General features: G+C 36.8%; 1 non-coding gene across 1 annotated transcript; it reads right to left on the bottom strand.

Annotated features, from left to right (window-relative positions):
- Positions 1-13,440: 13,440 nt before the first annotated feature.
- LOC112704814 (small nucleolar RNA R71) lies at positions 13,441-13,544 on the bottom strand. Its single transcript, XR_003155420.1, has one exon. It is a non-coding gene; the product is annotated as a small nucleolar RNA R71 (small nucleolar RNA).
- Between the last annotated feature and the right edge of the window lie 10,688 nt (positions 13,545-24,232).

Raw genomic sequence — 24,232 nt, 5'->3', positions numbered from 1 at the left:
CTCTGGGAGGTATTCCATTTTATTTGATTGCTCATATTCTATCATTCTTTGGTGATATTCCCAGCCACCATTAGGATAATGACTAGAATCATTTTGTGGTGGTGAGCAATATCCCATATGACATGATTGATCAAAATGTGAGGTAGACTCCATTTTTTCTTGCAAAATGCTCTGTTTCAAACAATAATCACCAAAAGAAATTGGAATCCCCATTGTCACATATGAAGGATTCTTAGTGAGGCAATAACACAAACACCTTAATAGCAAGAGAAAAATTAAAAGAAATTAAATGACAAAAATAAAAGAGAAAGGAAAAAATGTCTAATCTAGGTAATCAACCAACCGGTAGTTTGTTAATCACAATTAATCCCTGGCAACGACGCCATAAAACTTGATGACTCGAATTCACTACCCACACGTATATAGTGAATCCGTTCTTTTGGCAAGTGCACCAAAATTGTCGTCAAGTAATAACCCACAATGGAGTGGGATCGTATCCACAGAGATTAATTGGATTAAGCAAGCAATAGTTGATTAATTATCCTAGTTAGACTATTCATAATTGGGTGATAAGCAATAAGAAATGTAAATAACATAAAAGTAAATAAAAGCAATAAAGTGCAGGAAAGTAAATGGCAAGGAAAGTAAAGTACAAGAAAGTAAAGTGCTGAAAATGTAAAGTGCAGAAAATATAAATAACGATAAAGTAAATAAAAGAAAGAAAGATAAAATAAGCATTGGGATCAAGAGATATTGCATTCTCCGGATTAATTGATTTCATCTCGTCTTCAATCATGCAACTCATTGACCTCTTGGCAATCATGATTGATTGAGCCCAAATTTCTTGGTGACTCAATCTCTCAAATCTTGGTCAATAGCTAATTCATTGGTCTAATTGCTCATGAGAAGAGATGAAGAATGGTCCCTGATTATACCATACACCTTCATAGGTCCAAGTAGAGGGGGGATTATATGTCATATATCCCATCACCAAAACCCAGATTCTACTCAAGTGTGAGAAAGAATTTCAAGCATGGTTTTATGTTTCCTCTTCCAAGGTTCCCATAAAACCCAAATACATTCAATCTCTTTTCCAAGATAATTGAATGCTAGAATGAAGAACGAAATCCCTTCTAGTAAATCAAGAGAGATGAATAGAAGAAAAAGAATAAAAACAATCAATCCATTGAAAAATAATAGAGCTCTCTTTCCCAATGGAAAGAGTTAGTGATTCATAACTAAAAGATATTTACAAAAGTAAGAAAGAAAAGAAAGGAAGCTGATGGTGAACAGAGAGGGTCCGAAGACTTCCCCCAATCCAGCATACCTAATTCTATGAAACTAAGGCCCTTATATAGGCTCTCCTAAATTACAAACTTAAATGACATTAAAAGCAAATTACAATGAAATAAAAATAAACTATTCTAGATGCTTCTTGTGGCCTTGATTGGTTGACAATTGTAGCTTGAATGAGAGTTGGAGTGGGCTTGATTGAAGGTTGAGGGCTGCAGGGAGAAGTTGGCGTGTGGTTCCAAGTGCCACTCCCACTTGATTTTGCCCTTTGGAGTATGACCCACTTTGCAACGTTGAAAGTATGGAGTTGGTTGGGCCTTAAAATGAATGTCCACTATAAAGTATTATATATTGTTGGAAATCTCTGAATGTTAGCTTTCCAACGCCTTTGAAATCAATTCATTTGGACCTCTGTAGCTCAAGTTATGCCCATTTGAAGGTGGATAGATCAGTCTGTCACGTAGCCCGGCGTGCCACGCCCACTTCTGGCGTGCCGCGCCCCATTTGTTGTGAAGCTGGCGTGCCACGCCCAAAACTGGCGTGCCACGCCTTAAATGATGCTCTCTGGCCATTAGAACTGGCGTGCCACGCCCAAAGCTTCAAGTGGCACGCCATAGTGAGATTCTTGCGCTGGCGTGCCATGCCTTCAATACTAGCCTTCGATACCAAGTGGCACGCCCAGGTTTTGCAACGCTGAAATAATAGCCTTTTTTACCTCCGATTTTAACGTCCACCCTAAAGTGTTATATATCTTTGGAAAGCTCTTGATGTCAGCTTTCCAACGCCACCAAAATCACATCATTTGGACCTCTACAACTCAAGTTATGTCCCTTTGAAGAAGAAGAGGTCAGACTAGTAACTCTGCAGTGACGTCTTTTGCTCCCTATATTTTTGAGGTCAATATCTTCATCAATTCTAGTGTCCATCATAAAGTGTTATATATGGTTGAAAATCTCTGGATGTATACTTTTTAATGTCACTAGAATCAACCCATTTGGAGTTGTGTAACTCAAGATATTATCATTTGAATGAGAGGAGGTCAGGCTGGCATATGCCCCGGCCTGCCACGCCCATAGTGGGCTCAAAATCACTCCTCTGGAACTTAAGCCTGGCGTGCCACGCCAAAAAATACCAAGTGGCACGCCCTCTTTGACATCTTGGCTTCACATGGGCATGCAACGCCCAGAGCTCCAAGTGGCCCGCCCATGTGAAATTCTTCAACCTTCTTTGCTGGAATGTTGGCTTGGCGTGCCCCGCCCAGAGCTCCAAGTGGCACGTCCAATTTATTTGCTTGTTTTGTGCTCTTTTTGCTTCTTTTTCCACCTGAAATTTAACACAAACTATTTCAAAGCAATGTACCACAATATATATCATTTGTTCCATGAAATTGCATTGATTCAATAGGATTGTGTTCTTTTTATGGTCCTTTTAGATAGGAAAAAGGGTACATGATGCGTAGTCATCATTCATCTTGACATTCATAGTGTTATTGCATATTTTCTTTGTTTTGATCTTAATATTTCATGTTGTGAGTCATTTTTGTGTTTTTCTCTCTCATCATTAAAAATTCAAAAAAATCAAAAAATATCTTTTCCTTGTTTAACTCATAATTTTCGAAATCTTTGGGTTGACTTAGTCAAAAATTTTTAAAATAAAGTGTTTCTTGTTAGTCAAGTCAAGATTTCAATTTTAAAATCTTATCTTTTCAAAATCTTTTTCAAAAATCAAATCTTTTTCAATTTTTTTTTATTTTCGAAAATTTTTAAAATTGATTTTCAAAATCTTTTTTTTATTTTATTTCATAATTTTCGAAAACTTTACTGTAGAACCTATGCACAATTACTCAAGAGGGGGGGTGAATTGAGTATTGCAACAACAATGAATCTTTTTGCGAAAGTTAAAGACAATATACAAAAGTGTTATTGTACTAGTATTTTTCCAAGAGCTTAACTCAATTGCTAAGCATTTATAAGGAGCTTTTACTTTTCCAATAGACAGCAACTCAAATAAATTGATCAAGCTTTTCACCAATCGGACTTAAGCTACTCCTTAAGTACTTACGAAGCTACTTTTCGATCACAATTTATTTGCTCAAAGGTAAAAGACAATAATATTGAAGAGATGAGTTTGGAGAGATGCAAACGCTATTTAGAGTGGTTCGGCACAATCCTTGTCCTACGTCCACTTTCTTTCTCAATCGCAATTGAGAAGTTCCACTATTGCCAAGCTTCAAGGTGCTCGCGCAAAACCTTTTACAATCCGAGTCCTTAGTTTCTAACACCTCACGGTATATGATCACCACTCGTATACTAACCCACTCCACTTAGAGATACCTTCTCTAAGATTTGCCTTGAGTACTTAGTATACCTCTTTGGTATCCTCACCGACTATAGTGTTTATAACTCTTGACTCAACCTTGGAGATCACACTCCAATTTACAAAGTGTACAAGAAAACAATTCTCAAGAAATTGTTGAGATGAAATGAGTACTCTCTAGAAGAGTGTATGATTACAAGTTTAGCACTATTGAACCAATTGATATTTCTCTCTCAAATTGTGTATTATAACACCTTAAAAAAGTGTAGAATAAAAGAATATGAACAAGATAGTTTTTCAAAAATTCAAGTCAGTGAAATAAGGCTTCAATCCATCTATTTATAGATTCCCCAAACCTTAGAAACGTTGGGGAATTAATGGGATGGAGCCTTTATGTCAAAACTAGCCGTTTTTTATGTTTTTGAATTATTTGCATCGATGCATAACACTTTGCATCGATGCAAATGTGTCTTTGACGTTGAAATTTGAATTTTCAGCTAGATTGCATCGATGCAAACATCTTTGCATCGATGCAACAAGTCGTTGCATGCTTTGCATCGATGCAAGATGAGTGTGCATCGATGCAAACCTTAAAGAATGGCTTAAAATCACTTCAAAATACTTAGGATTGATCTCAAACTTGTTGGAGTCAATTCCTATGCTTTTGTACCTTTGAAAACAAGTTTTAAACCATTTGGCTAGCATCGAATTGCAAGATGTGCATATGATATGATAATCAAAACATTTTGTGAGTGTGTGTTGAGAGATTTAGCAATTGGTTCTTAACAAGAAGTTACCTAAGTCCTAAGACACTATACTTGTCTTCAAATGTTGTGGACTTGAGTTTCTTGTTGTTGTTGTGTTGCTTTCAACTCTTCATTCCTCAACGTTGAATTTTTGTTGATCTTTCAATCATGCTTGTTCATTCAAGTTGTTTGTTGGTTTGTCTTTCATGTCGTTTGTTGGTTTGTCATTCATCAAAACCTATGAATACAAACTTCACATACAAGCAACATGATTTACAATTTCCCCCTTTTTGATAATGACAAACCAATTTTGAGGATATGTATTTATAAATGATTTTGAAAGCAACAATAATGCACTTTGTTTTATAGAAAGCTTTGGAGAAGACTTCACAAAAAAATTTTGCAGGAGTTCCCCCTAAATATGTGCATTTGTTCCCTTAAAGGGCGTTTATCAAAGAAAACGATTTAGATATCAAAGTTTTTGCTTAGCGGAAGTCTTTTTGAAATCATTGTTTCGCAAACTTATTTCTTCTTTTCAAATCCTCAAACTTCTTCTTTTTCAAAAGTTCAAAACTGCAAATATCCTCAAACTTCTCTTCCCCCTTTTGACATTATCAAAAAGAAAGGAGTTTGAAATGTGTCATAGAAGCATGCATAAAACAATGAATTTTTTTAAGTTCAATTTCTCTATTAATCTCAAGGATGAGATATTCCCCCTTTCAAAAAGAATTTGATTTCCTCTTGTTATATATAACAAGCATGCATAATTCCCCCTAAAGAAGTGAAATATATCAATGCATGCACATTAACTTAAAATAGGGGTACCAAGCCTATTTTGAGTTATTCACCAAATAAGCATACAAGCATTAATCATTAAACAAAATTATGAAGGAAATATCAAAGTATTTAAACCATAATAGAAATCTTTAGCTTACTAGGAGTTAGTTTAACAATTCATATAATCAAATAAACATAAAGCAATAAAAAGTGAGTTGTGAGGTTGAAGATGATGAAAAAGTGGGGTTTTGTGGCTCAAAAATGCCAAATTCACGTGTTTTTGTGCAATTTGGTCGTGTTTGCATCGATCAAAGCTTGGTTGCATTGATGCAACATGCATCATTTTGCCCAAAGCCACCAAATTTTCATCCTTTGGTGGTTCTTTCTTCAATCCTTTGAGTTCCATCATGTATATACTCACTTAAACCATTATAAACTTCAATTTGTTGATCCTCCATTGTTTATAATCTTCAAATTCTTTAATCTACCTCAAGATTAATCACTCATTCATCAACTCATAAACCTACAAAACAATGGCTAATTGGATATCTCCAATGCTTAAGTTAGTAAGAGATACAAAAATAGCAATATAAATACAATGAATTCAAACAAATCATATTAGATTAGAATCCAAGATACCAAGTTCATTTCGGATGTTAAAAAAACTTTCTTTACATAAAGGTTTAGTGAAGATGTCCGCTAGTTGTTTACTAGTTTCGACAAATTCAATAACCACATCACCCTTTTCAACATGGTCTCTTATGAAGTGATGTCTAATCTCAATATGCTTGGTTCTTGAATGTTGAACCGGATTCTTGGTTAAATTTATTGCACTAGTATTATCACATTTGATAGGAATGTGATCAATCATGAGTCCATAGTCCATAAGTTGTTGTCTCATCCATAAAATTTGGGCGCAACAACTACCGGCGGCTACATACTCGGCTTCGGCGGTAGACAAGGCTACACTTACTTGTTTCTTACTATGCCATGAAACAAGAGAGTTTCCTAGCAAGTGACAAGTGCCGCTAGTGCTTTTCCTATCCAATTTGCAACCGGCAAAATCGGAATCGGAATAACCAATCAAATCACAAGTGGATCCTTTCGGATACCACAATCCAACATTTAATGTTCCTATGAGATACTTCATAATCATTTTTACCGCACTTAAGTGAGATTCCTTAGGATTAGCTTGGTATCTCGCACACATGCATACACTAAACATGATATCTGGCCTACTTGCCGTTAGATAAAGTAATGATCCTATCATGCCTCTATACTTCTTTACATCTATGCTTTTACCTTGTTCATCTTTGTCAAGGTAGCAAGTAGTGCTCATTGGTGTGTCCATTGCCTTAGCATTGTCCATTCCAAATCTTTTGAGCAATTCCTTGCAATATTTGGTTTGGCTAACGAAAGTTCCTTCTTTTCCTTGTTTGATTTGAAGACCAAGGAAGAAGTTGAGTTCGCCCATCATGGACATTTCAAATTCACTTTGCATGAGGTTTGAGAAAAACTTGCAAAGTGATTCGTTAGTTGAACCAAATATTATGTCATCGACGTAAACTTGTACCAAAAGGATATTTTTGTTTTCAATCAAGATAAATAAAGTTGTATCAACCTTCCCTCTTCTAAAACCCTTTTCTATTAAAAACTTGCTCAAACGTTCATACCAAGCTCTTGGAGCTTGTTTAAGACCATAAAGAGATTTCTTGAGTTTAAAAACATGATTAGGATTTTCATAATCCTCAAAACCGGGAGGTTGTTCAACATATACTTCTTCTTTAATGAAACCATTAAGAAAGGCACTCTTAACATCCATTTGATAAAGTTTGAAGTTATAAGAGGATGCAAAAGCAAGTAACATCCTAATTGCTTCTAATCTAGCTACGGGAGCATAAGTTTCGTCATAATCAATGCCTTCCTCTTGATTATAACCTTTAGCTACTAATCTAGCTTTGTTTCTAACAATTGTACCATTTTCATCGAGTTTATTTCTAAAAACCCATTTTGTTCCTACAATTGTTTGATTACTTGGTTTAGGCACCAATTCCCAAACGTCATTTCGTTTGAATTGGTTAAGCTCCTCTTGCATTGCCATAGTCCAATGTTCATCATCAATTGTGGACTCAATGGTAGATGGTTCAATTTGAGAAACAAAAGCACTATATGCAAATAAATTTCTAAAAGTGGATCGAGTTGTTACCCCTTTCGAAACATCACCAATGACGTTGTCCAGAGGATGATCCTTTGAAGTACGCCAATCCTTTGGAAGTGCATTTATTTGTGCTTGTGATGGTTCAATTTCTTCAACTTGAACACTATCCTTTGTTGAGCTTGTAGAGGCTTCATTTAAATCTTTTTCTTTGTCTTCACCATTCAAATTTAGTGAATCAAAGTTTTCTACATTTTCATCAAAATCTTTTCTAGCACAACAACGGTTAGTTTCATCAAAAGCGACATGAATACTTTCTTCCATAGTCATGATGCGTTTATTATATACTCTAAAAGCTTTGCTAGTTAAAGAGTAGCCTAAGAAGATTCCTTCATCAGCCTTAGCATCAAATTTGCCTAAGTTATCTTTTCCATTATTTAGAATAAAGCATTTACAACCAAAGACGTGAAGGTGGGAAATATTTGGCTTTCTTCCTTTGTACAATTCGTACGGTGTTTTCTTAAGAATAGGTCGAATGATAATCCTATTCATAACATAACATGCGGTACTAACCGCATCCGCCCAAAAGTACTTAGGAATATTAGCCTCATTGAGCATAGTTCTCCCCATTTCTTCTAAGTGACGATTTTTCCTTTCAACCACACCATTTTGTTGTGGTGTTCTAGGAGAGGAGAAATTATGCTCAATGCCATTTTCTTCACAAAAAGTTTCAAAAAGATTGTTTTCAAATTCTCCACCATGATCACTTCTAATAGATGATATATGCAAATTCTTTTCATTTTGAATAACTTTGGCTAATCTTTTGAATGCTCGAAATGCATCACTCTTGTTTGCTAGGAACAAGGTCCATGTAAATCGAGAGTAATCATCAACAATAACTAAAGCATAGTAATTGCCACCAAAGCTCATAGTCCTAGAAGGACCAAATAAATCCATGTGCAAAAGTTGTAATGGCCTTGTTGTTGAAACAATGTTTTTGGATTTAAAAGAGACCTTTACTTGTTTTCCCTTTTGACATGCGTCGCAAAGGACGTCTTTTTCAAAACGTAGCTTTGGTAAGCCAATTACTAACTCTTTAGAGACCAACTTGTTAAGATGGTCCATGTTAGCATGAGCTACTCTACGATGCCATAGCCAAGTTTCATCATTTTTACTAACAAGGCATTTCACATCATTTGAGGAAACTTCATTTAGATTAATCATGTATACATTGTCAACACGGTGCCCAATTAGCACAATTTCATTAGTGTCTTGCCTTTTTATCAAACAACATTTTGAATCAAAGGTGACTAAGTTTCCTTTGTCACAAAGTTGGCTAACACTAATGAGACTATGTTTGAGACCTTTGACAAGTATAACATTATCTATGGAGGTAGAAGGATTTTTACCAACTTTTCCAACGCCGATTACTTTGCCGGTGTTGTTGTCTCCATAGATCACGTTTCCTCCGTTTGTAGGCTCTATTGCGGTGAACTTTGATTCATCGCCGGTCATGTGTTTGGAGCATCCACTATCAACATACCAATTTGTATCCTTAGCTCCAACACGTACCTACAAAATAATTAAAATTGGGATTTAGGTACCCAAGTGAATTTGGGTCCTTGATGGTTAGTGTGAGCATAATGCCCATAAGGTGCCCATCTCGTATCTTGACTACGAAAGTTTATATGTTTAATTCTAGTAAAGCATACGGGTGCTATATGACCTACTTTATTACAATAATGACATATGACATTTGGATTATGCATCCTATGCATGTTTCTAAATGGTTTCCTAGGTTGTTTCCTAAATGCAACATCTTTTGATCTATATGCATTGTGATTATAATTTCTAAATGAAGCATGTTGAGGAAGATGTTTAAAGGCTTCATTCCTTTTAGGCATGCTTGCCTTTTGAGCTTGCGGTTGCCTAATAGGAGTTTTAGCATTTTTAAATTTTCCTTTTTCAAAACCTAAACCTTCCTTATTATGAACATGCTTTTGGTTTTTCAACATTTTATCTAAGTTCTTTGAAGATTTATTGAACTTAGCTAAAGTGTTCTTAAGATTTGTAATTTCATTTTCATGCATTTTGCAAGATTTGTATGGATCACTACTTGTGCTACACTTATCTTTTCCAAGATTGATATTCTCATTTTTCAACATCTCATTTTGTTTTAAAAGATCCATATTCTTTTTCTTTAGGAGAGAATAATCTTGGGTAAGTTTTGTGTACACCTCAAGTAAGGCATCATATTCATCTTGTAAATTAAAAGAAGTGGAGTTGTCATCACTAACCTTTTCTTCGCTTGCCATTAAGCAAAGATTTGCAACCTCGTCGTCATCGGAATCGGATTCATACTCGTTCTCCCATGATATATATGCTTTCTCCTTCTTCTTAAATTTCTTGTTCTTGTCCTCCTTTTGAAGTTTTGGACAATTGGGTTTGATGTGTCCAACTTCTCCACACTCATAGCATTTTGGTACCTTTGTTTTGCTCTTGAAGTTTTTCTTCATTGCAAACTTATTGAATCTTTTTAATAAGAGTGCAAATTCTTCATCTCCTTCTTCTTCATTATCATCACTCTCTTCTTGCAGTGATGTTGTTTTAAGGGCGAGACTTTTCTTCTTGCTTTCTTCACCTTTTTGTCTATTTAGCATAGTCATTTCATAGGTGAGAAGATTACCTCGTAGTTGATCAAATGTAAGTTGATCATAGAGTCTTCCTTCCACAATGGCGTTCACTTTGGAGTTCCATTTTGGTGTAAGGCTTGTAAGCACTTTGGTCACAATTTGTTTATCATTGTATTTTGTGCCAAGCATGCTTAGATTGTTGAAGATCTTGGAGAGTCTTTCAAGAGCTTCTTCAATGCTCTCTTCATCTTTCATTTTTAAATTTTCCCATTCATGAACCAACATAAATACCTTTGATTCTTTAACGTGGTCGGTTCCTTCGTAAGTGATTTGGAGTTTATCCCAAATCTCTTTAGCGGTTTCACATGTAGAGATCTTCATATAATCATGCTCGTTAAGTGCACAATGAATGAAGTTGATGGCTTTATCATTCATTGCCACTTTCTTCCAATCATCATCACTATATTCATCTTCTCCTTTCGATACTTGCTTTGAGACGGAGACTTCTCCTTCTTTAGCGCTTGTTGTCTTTGTTGGAATGTGATTTCCATTCTCAATCACTTTCCAAATTCTCACATCTTGAGAACGGATCCAAATTATCATCTTATTTTTCCAATAAGAGTAATTTGTTCCGCTAAAAAGAGGAGGTCTAGCGGTTGAGTTACCTTCGCTAGTGTTGTTGTTGTTAAAGCCTGTGCTTGCCATGATCTTTTCCCTTAAACGGTTAAGTCTTTCAAAGGATTAAGCTCTAATACCACTTGTAGAACCTATGCACAATTACTCAAGAGGGGGGGTGAATTGAGTATTGCAACAACAATGAATCTTTTTGCGAAAGTTAAAGACAATATACAAAAGTGTTATTGTACTAGTATTTTTCCAAGAGCTTAACTCAATTGCTAAGCATTTATAAGGAGCTTTTACTTTTCCAATAGACACCAACTCAAATAAATTGATCAAGCTTTTCACCAATCAGACGTAAGCTACTCCTTAAGTACTTACGAAGCTACTTTTCGATCACAATTTATTTGCTCAAAGGTAAAAGACAATAATATTGAAGAGATGAGTTTGGAGAGATGCAAACGCTATTTAGAGTGGTTCGGCACAATCCTTGTCCTACGTCCACTTTCTTTCTCAATCGCAATTGAGAAGTTCCACTATTGCCAAGCTTCAAGGTGCTCGCGCAAAACCTTTTACAATCCGAGTCCTTAGTTTCTAACACCTCACGGTATATGATCACCACTCGTATACTAACCCACTCCACTTAGAGATACCTTCTCTAAGATTTGCCTTGAGTACTTAGTATACCTCTTTGGTATCCTCACCGACTATAGTGTTTATAACTCTTGACTCAACCTTGGAGATCACACTCCAATTTACAAAGTGTACAAGAAAACAATTCTCAAGGAATTGTTGAGATGAAATGAGTACTCTCTAGAAGAGTGTATGATTACAGGTTTAGCACTATTGAACCAATTGATATTTCTCTCTCAAATTGTGTATTATAACACCTTAAAAAAGTGTAGAATAAAAGAATATGAACAAGATAGTTTTTCAAAAATTCAAGTCAGTGAAATAAGGCTTCAATCCATCTATTTATAGATTCCCCAAACCTTAGAAACGTTGGGGAATTAATGGGATGGAGCCTTTATGTCAAAACTAGCCGTTTTTTATGTTTTTGAATTATTTGCATCGATGCATAACACTTTGCATCGATGCAAATGTGTCTTTGACGCTGAAATTTGAATTTTCAGCTAGATTGCATCGATGCAAACATCTTTGCATCGATGCAACAAGTCGTTGCATGCTTTGCATCGATGCAAGATGAGTGTGCATCGATGCAAACCTTAAAGAATGGCTTAAAATCACTTCAAAATACTTAGGATTGATCTCAAACTTGTTGGAGTCAATTCCTATGCTTTTGTACCTTTGAAAACAAGTTTTAAACCATTTGGCTAGCATCGAATTGCAAGATGTGCATATGATATGATAATCAAAACATTTTGTGAGTGTGTGTTGAGAGATTTAGCAATTGGTTCTTAACAAGAAGTTACCTAAGTCCTAAAACACTATACTTGTCTTCAAATGTTGTGGACTTGAGTTTCTTGTTGTTGTTGTGTTGCTTTCAACTCTTCATTCCTCAACGTTGAATGTTGGTTGATCTTTCAATCATGCTTGTTCATTCAAGTTGTTTGTTGGTTTGTCTTTCATGTCGTTTGTTGGTTTGTCATTCATCAAAACCTATGAATACAAACTTCACATACAAGCAACATGATTTACATTTACTAACAATTAATGTGATTGATTCAAAAATTTGAAGTTTGTTACTTTCTTGTTAAGAAAGGTTCAATCTTTAAATTCTAGAATCATATCTTTTAGTTTCTTGTTAGTCAAGTAATCAATTTTAATTTTAAAAATCAAATCTTTTTAATTTCCTTTTCAAATATTTTTCAAAACAAATCTCAATCATATCTTTTCAATCATCTCTTTTTTCAAAATCAATTTCAAAAATCTTTTCTAACTCCTTATCTTTTCAAAATTGATTTTCAAATCTTTTTCAACTAACTAATTGACTTTTTGTTTGTTTTATTATTTCTTATCTTTTTCAAAACCACCTAACTACTTTCCTCTCTCTAATTTTCGAAAATCACCTCCCTCTTTTTTAAAAAATCTTTTTATTCAACTAATTGTTTTAAATTTTAATTTTATTCCTTTTTATAAATTCGAATTTTAACTTTAATTTAAAATAAAAACAAAAATATTTTTCTTTTATTTTAGTTAATTTTCGAAAACTCCTCTCTCTCATCTTTTTCTATTTATTTATTCATTTACTAACACTTCTCTTCATCTAAAAATTCGAACCCTCTCTTCCCCTTTTATGTTCGAATTTTTCTCCTCCTTCTTCTATTCTTTTCTTCTTCTACTCATATAAAGGAATCTCTATATTGTGACATAGAAGATTCCTCTTCTTTTCTGTTCTCTTCTTTTTCATATGAGCAGGAGCAAGGACAAGGATATTCTTGTTGAAACAGATCCTGAACCTGAAAGGACTCTGAAGAAGAAGCTAAGAGAAGCTAAAGCACAACAATCCAGAGAAAATCTTACAGAGAATCTCGAAAAAGAAGGAGACATGGCCGAACCCAACAATAATGCAAAGAGGATGCTTGGTGATTATACTACACCTACTTCCAATTTTTATGGAAGAAGCATCTCAATCCCGGCCATTGGAGCAAACAATTTTGAGCTGAAGCCTCAACTAGTTGCTCTAATGCAACAGAACTTCAGGTTTCATGGACTTCCATCAGAAGATCCCTATAAATTTTTAACTGAGTTCTTGTAGATCTGTGATACTGTTAAGACTAATGGAGTAGATCCTGAAGTCTACAGGCTCATGCTTTTTCCTTTTGCTGTAAGAGACAGGGCTAGAACATGGTTGGACTCACAACCTAAAGATAGCCTGGACTCTTGGGATAAGCTGGTCACGGCCTTCTTGGCCAAGTTCTTTCCTCTTCAAAAGCTGAGCAAGCTTAGAGTAGATGTTCAGACCTTCAAGCAAAAAGATGGTGAATCCCTCTATGAAGCTTGGGAAAGATACAAGCAGTTGACCAAAAAGTGTCATTTTGGCATGCTTTCAGAGTGGACCATTTTAGATATATTCTATGATGGTCTATTTGAGCTTTCTAAGATGTCACTGGACCATTCTACAGGTGGATCCATTCACCTAAAGAAAACGCCTGCAGAAGCTCAAGAACTCATTGACATGGTTGCAAATAACCAATTCATGTACATCTCTGAGAGAAATCCTGTGAGTAATGGGACGCCTCAGAGGAAGGGAGTTCTTGAAATTGATGCTCTGAATGCCATATTGGCTCAGAACAAAATGTTGACTCAGCAAGTCAACATGATTTCTCAGAGTCTGAATGGATGGCAAAATGCATCCAACAGTACTAAAGATGCATCTTCTGAAGAAGAAGCTTATGATCTTGAGAACCCTGCAATGGCAGAGGTGAATTACATGGGTGAACCCTATGGAAACACCTATAATTCCTCATGGAAAAATCATTCAACTTTCTCATGGAAGGATCAACAAAAGCCTCAACAAGGCTTTAATAATGGTGGAAGAAACAGGTTTAGCAATAGCAAGCCTTTCCCATCATCTTCTCATCAACAGACAGAGAATTCTGAGTAGAGCCCCTCTAGCTTACCAAATATAGTCTCTGATCTATCTAAGGCCATTTTAAGTTTCATGAATGAAATAAGGTCTTCCATTAGAAATTTGGAGGCACAAGTGGGTCAGCTAAGTAAAAAAATCACTGAAACTCCTTCTAGTACTCTCCCAAGAAATACATAAGAGAATCCAAAAAGAGAGTGCAAGGCCATTGATATAATCAAAATGGCCGAATCCAAAGAGGAAGGGGAGGACGTGAATCCCAATGAGGAAGACCTCATGGGACGTCCTCCAGACAAAAAGGAGTTTCTTATTGAGGACCTAAAGGAATCTGAAGCTCATATAGAGACCATAGAGATTCCATTAAAATTTCTTCTGCCATTCATGAGCTCTGAGAACTATTCTTCCTCTGAAGAGGATGAAGATGTAACTGAAGAGCAAGTTACTCAATATATAGGAGCCATCAAGAAGCTGAATGCCAAGTTGTTTGGTAATGAGACTTGGGAAGATGAACCTCACATGCTCATTAGTGAACTAAATACATGGGTTCAGCAAATTTTACCTCAAAAGAAACAAGATCCTGGTAAATTCTTAATACACTATACCATAGGTACCATGACCTTTGAGAAGGATCTGTGTGATTTGGGGTCAGGTATAAATCTTATGCCACTCTCTGTAATGGAGAAACTAGGGATCTTTGAGGTACAAGCTGCAAAAATCTCATTAGAGATGGCAGACAAGTCAATAAAACAAGCTTATGGATTGGTAGAGGACGTGTTAGTGAAGGTTAAAGGCCTTTACATCCCTGCTGATTTTATAATCTTAGACACTGGGAAGGATGAGAATGAATCCATCATTCTTGGAAAACCCTTCCTAGCCACAGCAGGAGCTGTGATTGATGTTGATAGAGGAGAGTTAGTCCTTCAATTTAATGGGGACTACCTTGTGTTTAAAGCTCAAGGATCTTCCTCTGCAACCATGGAGAGAACGCATGAAAAGCTTCTCTCAATACAGAGTCAAACAAAGCCCCCACAATCAAACTCTAAGTTTGGTGTTGGGAGGCCGCAACCAAACTCTACGTTTGGTGTTGAGAAGCCCCCACATTCAAACTCTAAGTTTGGTGTTGGGAGGCTCTTATCATGCTCTGAACATCTGTGAGGCTCCATGAGAGCTCACTGTCAAGCTATTGACATTAAAGAAGCGCTTATTGGGAGGTAACCCAATTTTTATTTATCTATATTTCTATTGTTCTTTTATGTTTTATTAGGTTTATGATCATGTGGAGTCACAAAATAATTGCAAAAATTAAAAATAGAATAAAAAACAGCAGAAGAAAAAGCACACCCTGGAGGAAGAGCTATCTGGCGTTTAAACGCCAGAAACAAGCATCTGTCTGGCGTTTAACACCAGAAACAGGCATTAAGCTGGCGTTTAACGCCAGAAAGAAGCATCAGGTTGGCGTTAAACGCTAGAAATAGGCTACATTTGGGCATTTAATGCCATAAACAAGTATCAGTCTGGTGTTAAACGCCAGGATTGCCTACAGAGGGCATTTTACACACCTAAAGGGTGCAGGGATGAGAAATTCTTGACACCTCAGGATCTCTGGACCCCACAGGATCACCTCAGGATCTGTGGATCCCACAGAATCCCTACCTACCTTCTCCCTCTCTCTCACACCTTTTCATAACACTCTTCCCCAAACATCATTCACCAATCACCTCAATCACTCTTTCCCATCACCTCTTCACCACTCACATCCATCCACTCTTCACCGTAAACCCCACCTACCTTCAAATTCAAAATCTCTTTCCCACCCAAACCCACCTAAATGACCAAACCCTAACCCCTCTCCCTCCACTATATAAACCCCTTCCTCCTTCTTTATTTTCACACAACACTACCCTATCTTCTTCCCCTTGGCCGAAACCTACACCTCTCTCCCTCTCCTCCATATCTTTTTCTTCTTTTTCTATTCTTTCTTCCTTTGCTCGAGGGCGAGCAACATTCTAAGTTCGGTGTGGTAAAAGCATAGCTTTTTTTGTTTTTCCATAACCATTTATGGCACCTAAGGCCGGAGAAACCTCTAAAAAGAGGAAAGGGAAGACAAATGCTTCCACTTCCGAGTCATGAGAGATGGAGAGATTCATCTCAAAGGTCCATCAAGACCACTTCCATGAAGTTGTGACCAAGAAGAAGGTGATCCCTGAGGTCCCTTTCATGCTCAAGAAAAATAAGTATCCGGAGATCTGACATAAGATCTAAAGAAGAGGTTGGGAAGTTCTTACCAACCCCATTCAACAAGTCAGAATCTTAATGGTTCAAGAGTTCTATGCAAACGCATGGATCACTAGGAACCATGATCAAAGCATGAACCCAAACCCAAAGAATTGGCTTACAATGGTTCGGGGAAAATGCTTAGATTTCAGTCCGGAGAACGTAAGGTTGGCATTCAACTTGCCTATGATGCAAGAAGACGCACACCCCTACACTAGAAGGGTCAACTTTGATCAAAGGTTGGACCAAGTCCTCATGAACATATGTGTGGAAGGAGCTCAATGGAAAAGAGACTCAAAAGGCAAGCCAGTTCAATTGAGAAGACTGGACCTTAAGCCTGTGGCTAGAGGATGGTTGAAGTTCATCCAACGCTCCATCATCCCTACTAGCAACCGATCTGAAGTGATTGTGGATCGGGCCATCATGATCCATAGCATCATGATTGGAGAAGAAGTAGAAGTTCATGAAGCCATCCCTCTAGAACTCTACAAAGTAGCCGAAAAGCCCTCTACCTTGGCAAGGCTAGCTTTTCCTCATCTCATTTGCCATCTATGCAACTTAGCTGGAGTTATCATAGAAGGAGACATCCTCATTGAAGAGGACAAATGGAGCAAACAAGAGAGTCCATTCATGGATCTCAAGAGACGCATGAGGAAGCTCATCATCAATAAATCCCTGAGATGCCTCAAGGGATGCATTTTCCTCCAAACAACTATTGGGAACAACTCAACACTTTTCTAGAAGGATTGAGTCATGACATGAACCAATTAAGGGTGGAACACCAAGAGCACTCCATCATTCTCAATGAGATTAGAGAAGATCAAATAGCTATGAGGGAGGAGCAACAAAGGCAAGGAAGAGACATAGAGGAGCTCAAGGACACCATTGGTCCTTCAAGAAGAAGGCGCCACCATCACTAAGGTGGACTCATTCCTTAACTTCCTTGTTCTTATCTCTCTATTTTTTGGTTTTTGAGCTTCATATTTGTCTATGTTTGTGTCTTTATTACATGATCATTAGTGTCTAGTGTCCATGTCTTAAGGCTATGAATAATTCCATGAATCCTTCACCTACCTAAAAAGAAAAATGTTTCTAATACAAAAGAATAAGAAGTACATGAGTCTCGAATTCATCCTTGAAGTTAGTTTAATTATATTGATGTGGTGATAATACTTTTTATTTTCTGAATGAATGCTTGAATAGTGCATATTTTTTATCTTGTTGTTTATGAATGTTAAAATTGTTGGCTCTTGAAAGAATGATAAAAAAGAGAAATATTATTGATGATCTGAAAAATAAAAAAAATTGATTCTTGAAGCAAGAAAAAGCAGTGAAGAACAAAGCTTTCGAAAAAAAAAAGAAAAAGAAAAAGCAAGCAGAAAAAGCCAATAGCCCTTAAAACCAAAAGGCAAGGGCAAAAAGGATCCAAGGCTTTGAGCATCAATGGATAGGAGGGCCCAAGGATCCATTCGGCCATGCCTGGACCATCACTTATGTATTTTCAACGATGGAGTTTCTACACACCATAGATTAAGGTGTGGAGCTCTACTGTTCCTCGAGTATTAATGCAACTACTATTATTCTTCTATTCAATTTAGCTTATTCTTATTCTAAGATATTCGCTGCACTTCAACATAATGAATGTGATGATCCATGACACTCATCATCACTCTTACCTATGAACGCGTGCCTGAAAACCACTTCCGTTCTACCTTAGATTGAGCGTGTATCTCTTGGATTCCTTAATCAGAATCTTCGTGGTATAAGCTAGAATATTGGCGGCCATTCCTAAGATCCAGAAAGTCTAAACCTTGTCTGTAGTATTCCGAGTAGGATCTGAGATGGGATGACTATGACGAGCTTCAAACTCGCGAGTGTTGGGTGTAGTGACAGACGCAAAAGGATCAATGGATCCTTTTCCGACATGATCGAGAACTGACAGATGATTAGCCGTGCGGTGACAACGCATTTGGACTATTTTCACTGAGAGGTAGCCATTGACGTCGGTGAAACCCGAACATACAGCTTGCCATGGAAAGGAGTAAGAATGATTGGATGAAAGCAGTAGGAAAGCAGAGATTCAGAAGGAACACAGTATCTTCATGCGCTTATCTGAAATTCCCACCAATGAATTACATAAGTATCTCTATTTCTATTTTATGCTTTATTTATCGTTATATTCAAAAACCATTATAACCATTATAATCCGCCTGACTGAGATTTGCAAGATGACCAAAGCTTGCTTTATACCAACAATCTCCGTGGGATCGACCTTTACTCACGTAAGGTTTATTACTTGGACGACCCAGTACACTTGCTGGTTAGTTGTGCGAAGTTGTGATAAAGTGTGATTCACGTTTGAGGGCTCCAAGTCTTTGGCGCCATTGTTGATGATCACAATTTTGTGCACCAAAGAGATCCCTGTTCTCTCTTAGGAGGGATGCCAAAAGAGCGTTTAGTACGTACAGTAGGCTGCAATTGACGAAAGTGTACTTATCCACTGTCTCCCTGACTTGCACCTTTTCAAGATCCTCTTCTGGCTCTGGCCTAGGTCATTTGTCTATCCTTGCATCCAGATCTACCACGAACACTCTGGTGGCATCGCAAGATTTTTTTTCGGAGGCTCAGGCTGGTGTGATCGTTGGCCACTACCACCTCCAAATTGCCGTAGATGGTTCCAACAGTGTTGTCGTCTGCCCAAACCTTCATGGTTAGGTATCTTGTGAATATTATCGTGTAGAAGTCATTGAGTGTCTTTCTCCCTAAAATGACATTATACGCAGTAGAATCTTTCAAGATAACAAAGTCTGCCATGACGGTTTGTCTCTTGACCCTGTTTCCTATGGTGATTGGGAGCTTGACCGCCCTATCTGACTTGATGAAGAAATCTCCCAGGCCCACCATCCCATTTCGGTGGGTGTGGAGGTCGAAGTCTTTGAGCCCGAATGTGTTGAAAGTGTTTCTGATGATCAGTTTCTTACGCGGTCTAGAATTTCACAAATAAGCTCTCATTGAAAGTATAGCTTCTAAACCCACAAAGAATCCTTTTGTGCAAAAGTTTTGGTTGTCACAAGTAACAAACCCCTAATAAAATTGATAACCGAAGTATTTAAACCTCGGGTTGTCTCTCAAGGAATTGTAGGGAGGTGTGCTTATAATTGGTTATGGAAAAGTGTGTTTTGGGGTTTTGGATAGGAAACAAGAAAAGTAAATTGCAAAAGGAATAAACTAATGACTAGAAAAGCTCTTGGCAAGGTATGAGAACTGGAAATCCTATCCTAGTTATTCTTATCAATTGTGATGAGAATTGTTCATTGCTCCCACTTAGTTAACCCTCAACGAATGAAGGAAAGTCAAGTGGACTAATCAATTTGATTCATCAAGTCCTAGTCAACTCCTTAAGGAAAGACTAGCTTTATTGGAATCCAAATCAATCAGCGACTTCCAATTATCAATCAACAAGGGAGTTTGATAACTCAAGTGTCACCAATTATTCAACCAAAACCAAGAACATAGAAGCCTACTCTAACATCCTTCTAAGCATTTTGTCAAGTATTTGGAGGGTATAACATAAAAATATAGAAAACTAGCTACGAATATTAAATCCAAACAACCAATTGCTAACATCAATCAATAACAAATAGTAGAAGAAGCAATAAATCTGAAATACCTCAAATTGTATTAAATACAAAATCAATCTAACATGAGAATTCATAAACTAAAGTAATTAACAAGGAAAATCAATAAACTATAATACCAAGACAAATAAAAGTAGAAGAGAAATCCTAAATCCTAAAACCTAAGAGAGAGGAGAGAGCCTCTCTCTCTAAAATCTACATCTAAAACCGAAATTTATGAATTATGAGAAATGAATGATGAATGAATGGATTCCCCCACTCTGTAGCCTCTAATATGTGTTTTATGGGCCAAAAACTGGGTCAAAAATAGTACAAAAATTGCTGGGGGCAATTTCTGATACGTCCAGCACGTGTCTCTGTCACGCGTACGCGTCGTCCAAGCATACATGTGGATTGAACTTTTGCCAGGTCACGCGTACGCATGATCCACGCATGTGCGTCGCCTAATAGCATGGCAACTATAGTAAATTATATATCGTTGCGAAGCCCTAGATGTTAGTTTTTTAACGCAACTAAAACCACCTCATTTGGATCTCTGTAGCTAAAGTTATGATCGATTGAGTGCAAAGAGGTCAGGGCTGATAGCTTTGTAGTTCCTTTAGCTTCTTGTATTCCTTCCACTTTTGCATGATTCCTTTCCATCCTCTAAGCCATTCCTGCCCTGTAATCTCTAAAAACACTTAACACACATATCAAGGCATTGAATGGTAGTAAGAGAGGTTTAAACATAGCAAAATTAAGGCCAAAGAAGCATGTTTTCAATCATAGCACAAAATCAGGAAGGAAAGTATAAAACATGCGAATTTTATGAATAAATGTGAGAATAGTGGATAAAATCCACTCAATTAAGTACAAGATGTACCACAAAATAGTGGTGCATCAAATCTCCCCACACTTAAACATTAGCATGTCCTCATGCTAAGCTCAAGAGAAACTATAAGAGTGAAGAGGAATGGTAGGATGTGTGAAATGCAACATATTTATATGAATGCAACTACATGCAAAATGTTTCTACTAACTTGGTTAAAAGTAAACAAATCCTTCAAGACAAACATAAATCAGATTCCACTAATTCAAATCATACAATAAAAGACAAGTAACTTGTAAGAAGGTAGCTCATGAAAGCAGGGAACATAGAATCAAGCATTGAACCCTCACAAGAAGTGTGTATACACTCTAATCTCTCAAGTGTCTAGGGTCAATCACTCTACTCTTCTCTAATCATGCTTTCTAAAACTTTGTTCTTCATCTAACCAATCAACAAGTATTTAGTATACCAATGCAAACATCATGAGGTCTTTTCAAGGTTGTAATGGGACTAAGGTAAAGGTGAGGATATATGTATGGCCAAGTGAGCTAAAATATGAATCTTTGATTAACCTAAGCTCTCACCTAACATACATACACACTCTATGTAACTCTAAAATCATGCCTAACTACCCAAAATTCCCACTTTTGCATTACATACTCATGTATCAAATTTTCTTTAATTTTATCACATATGCATTGATCGTTTATTAAACTTAACATTGGGGTAATTTTGTCCCCTTATTCACTTATTTTACTTAATTATTTTACTTAACATTGATCTTTTTTTTTTGAAAGCAAACATAACATATCAATGCACATGATTTTTTAATTTTTCTGGTCTCACATGAGTAAGTACCCAAATTCCCAATATTTTGTCAATGAAACACTGTATACTTTCATCAACCCAAGTTCCCACAGTTCCCCACACTTAATTGACACACAATCTCTAACTTAAGCTAACCAAAGATTTATTTGGGGTAATTAATTGTTTTTCCGCTTAAGGCTAGTGATGTGGTAAAATATAGAATAGATGGGGATTAAAAGGCTCAATATGGCAAACAAAGGTGAATGAAAGGGTATGCTATTTGGGATAAGTGAGCTAACAACAAATGATGGCCTCAATCATATGCAAGCATGTAAATACACTAAACAATGGATATATAAAATGGAACAAAATATAGATTACAATCATGGAGAAGAAAACACACAAGAATAAAAATTTATGGCTAAATAATGTAAACAATATAATTAAGCTCAAGTCTCACAGCTTGTGTGTTCTTAGCTATAAACTATGTTCCAAATACAAGCTTCAAACAAGTTTAATACAAATTTTTAATTTAAATTAGTGAAATATTGTAAAAAGGGTCTTGAAAAGAAACTCATTACTTTAACCAAGCAGTGGTAAAATATGCACAAAAATCAAACAAACATGCAATCAAACATGCAAATGCAATAATAAACTACAAAGAAAATTAAACAATGGTGTTGAAAAGAAGGTAACTAACCACCGGAAGTCGGTATCGACCTCCCCACACTTAAAGATTACACCATCCTCGGTGCATGCAGAGATATATAAGTGGGCGGGTTTCTCCAACTGATGCCTTTCTCAAAAGATCGTGCAGCGGACTTGTTTATTGCTTTAGTTAGAAATTTTTCCTTTTCCCTCTTGGTGGCCATCCTGAAAGAAGAGAAAAAGGAAGGGAAAGAACCCACAAGCAAATATATGAAAAGAAATAAAATATATGTGGGTTAATACCAAATAATAAGGGTCTCAATTACATGGTAGCTAAAACAAGTGGTGCACGAAATTGTAATGCCAATATCAAAATCAAGATTTCTTACAACCTCGCACAACTAACCAGCAAGTGCACTGGGTCGTCCAAGTAATATCTTACGTGAGTAAGGGTCGAATCCCACAGAGATTGTTGGCTTGAAGCAAGCTATGGTTTTTTTATTATTCTTAGTCAGGATATCAATTATAATTATCAGTTTGAATTACGAAAAATAAAAGAGCATAAAATAAATAATTGTTACTTAATAATGGAGAATATGTTGGAGTTTTGGAGATGCTTTGTCCTCTGAATCTCTGCAACATACTGCTTTCTTACTTTCAGAATTTGCAAGGCTCCTTCCATGGCAAGCTATATGTAGGGTGTCACCGTTGTCAATGGCTACTTCCAATCCTCTCAGTGAAAACGGTCCAAATGCTCTGTCACAGCACGGGTAATCAGCTGTTGGTTCTCGATCATGTCGGAATAGAATCCATTGATTCTTTTGCGTTTGTCGTCATGCCCGACACTCGCGAGTTTGAAGCTCGTCACAGTCATCCAATCCCAGAATCCTACTCGGAATACCACAAACAAGGTTTAGACTTTTCGGATTCTCATGAATGCCGCCATCAATTCCAGCTTATACCACGAAGATTCTGATTAAGGAATCTAAGAGATACTCATTTAATCTGATGTAGAACGGTGGTGGTTGTCAGGCACACGTTCATGGGGTGAGGAAGGTGATGAGTGTCATGGATCATCACCTCCTTCGTAGTGAAGCGTGAATGAACATCTTAGATAGGAACAAGCATATTTGAATGGGAAACAGAAATAATTGCATTAATTCATCGAGACGCTGCAGAGCTCCTCAACCCCAACAATGGGGTTTAGAGACTCATGCTGCCAAAAGGTACAAATTTCAGATCTAAAAATGCCATGAGATACAAAATAAGTCTCTAAAAGTTGTTTAAATACTAAACTAGTAACTAGGTTTACAGAAAATGAGTAAACTAAGATAATTGGTGCAGAAATCCACTTCTGGGACCCACTTGGTGTGTGCTGGGGCTGAGACTTGAGCTTCTCACGTGCCTGGGCTGTTTCTGGAGTTGAACGCCAGGTTGTAACGTGTTTTTGGCGTCGAACTCCAACTTGTAACCTGTTTTTGGCGTTGGACGCCAGACTACAGCATGGAACTGGCATTGAACGCCAGTTACGTCATCTATATTCGCGCAAAGTATGGACTATTATATATTGCTGGAAAGCCCTAGATGTGTACTTTCCAATCCAATTGAGAGCGCGCCAATTGGACTCCTGTAGCTCCCAAAAATCCATTCCGAGTACAGGAAGGTCAGAATCCAACAGCATCAGCAGTCCTTTTTCAGCCTGAATCAGATTTTTGCTCAGCTCCCTCAATTTCAGCTAGAAAATACCTGAAATCACAGAAAAACACACAAACTCATAGTAAAGTCTAGAAATATGATTTTTGCTTAAAAACTAATAAAAATATACTAAAAACTAACTAAAACATACTAAAATCTACATGAAATTACCTCCAAAAAGCGTATAAAATATCCGCTCATCACAACACCAAACTTAAACTGTTGCTTATCCCCAAGCAACTAGATAAATAAAATAGAATAAAAAGAAATTAAG

The sequence above is a fragment of the Arachis hypogaea genome, chromosome 7, assembly GCF_003086295.3.
Source record: "Arachis hypogaea cultivar Tifrunner chromosome 7, arahy.Tifrunner.gnm2.J5K5, whole genome shotgun sequence".
Classification (NCBI taxonomy): Eukaryota; Viridiplantae; Streptophyta; class Magnoliopsida; order Fabales; family Fabaceae; genus Arachis; species Arachis hypogaea.
The sequence above is the reverse complement of the archived record's forward strand: the minus strand, read 5'-3'. Positions and strand labels throughout refer to the sequence as shown.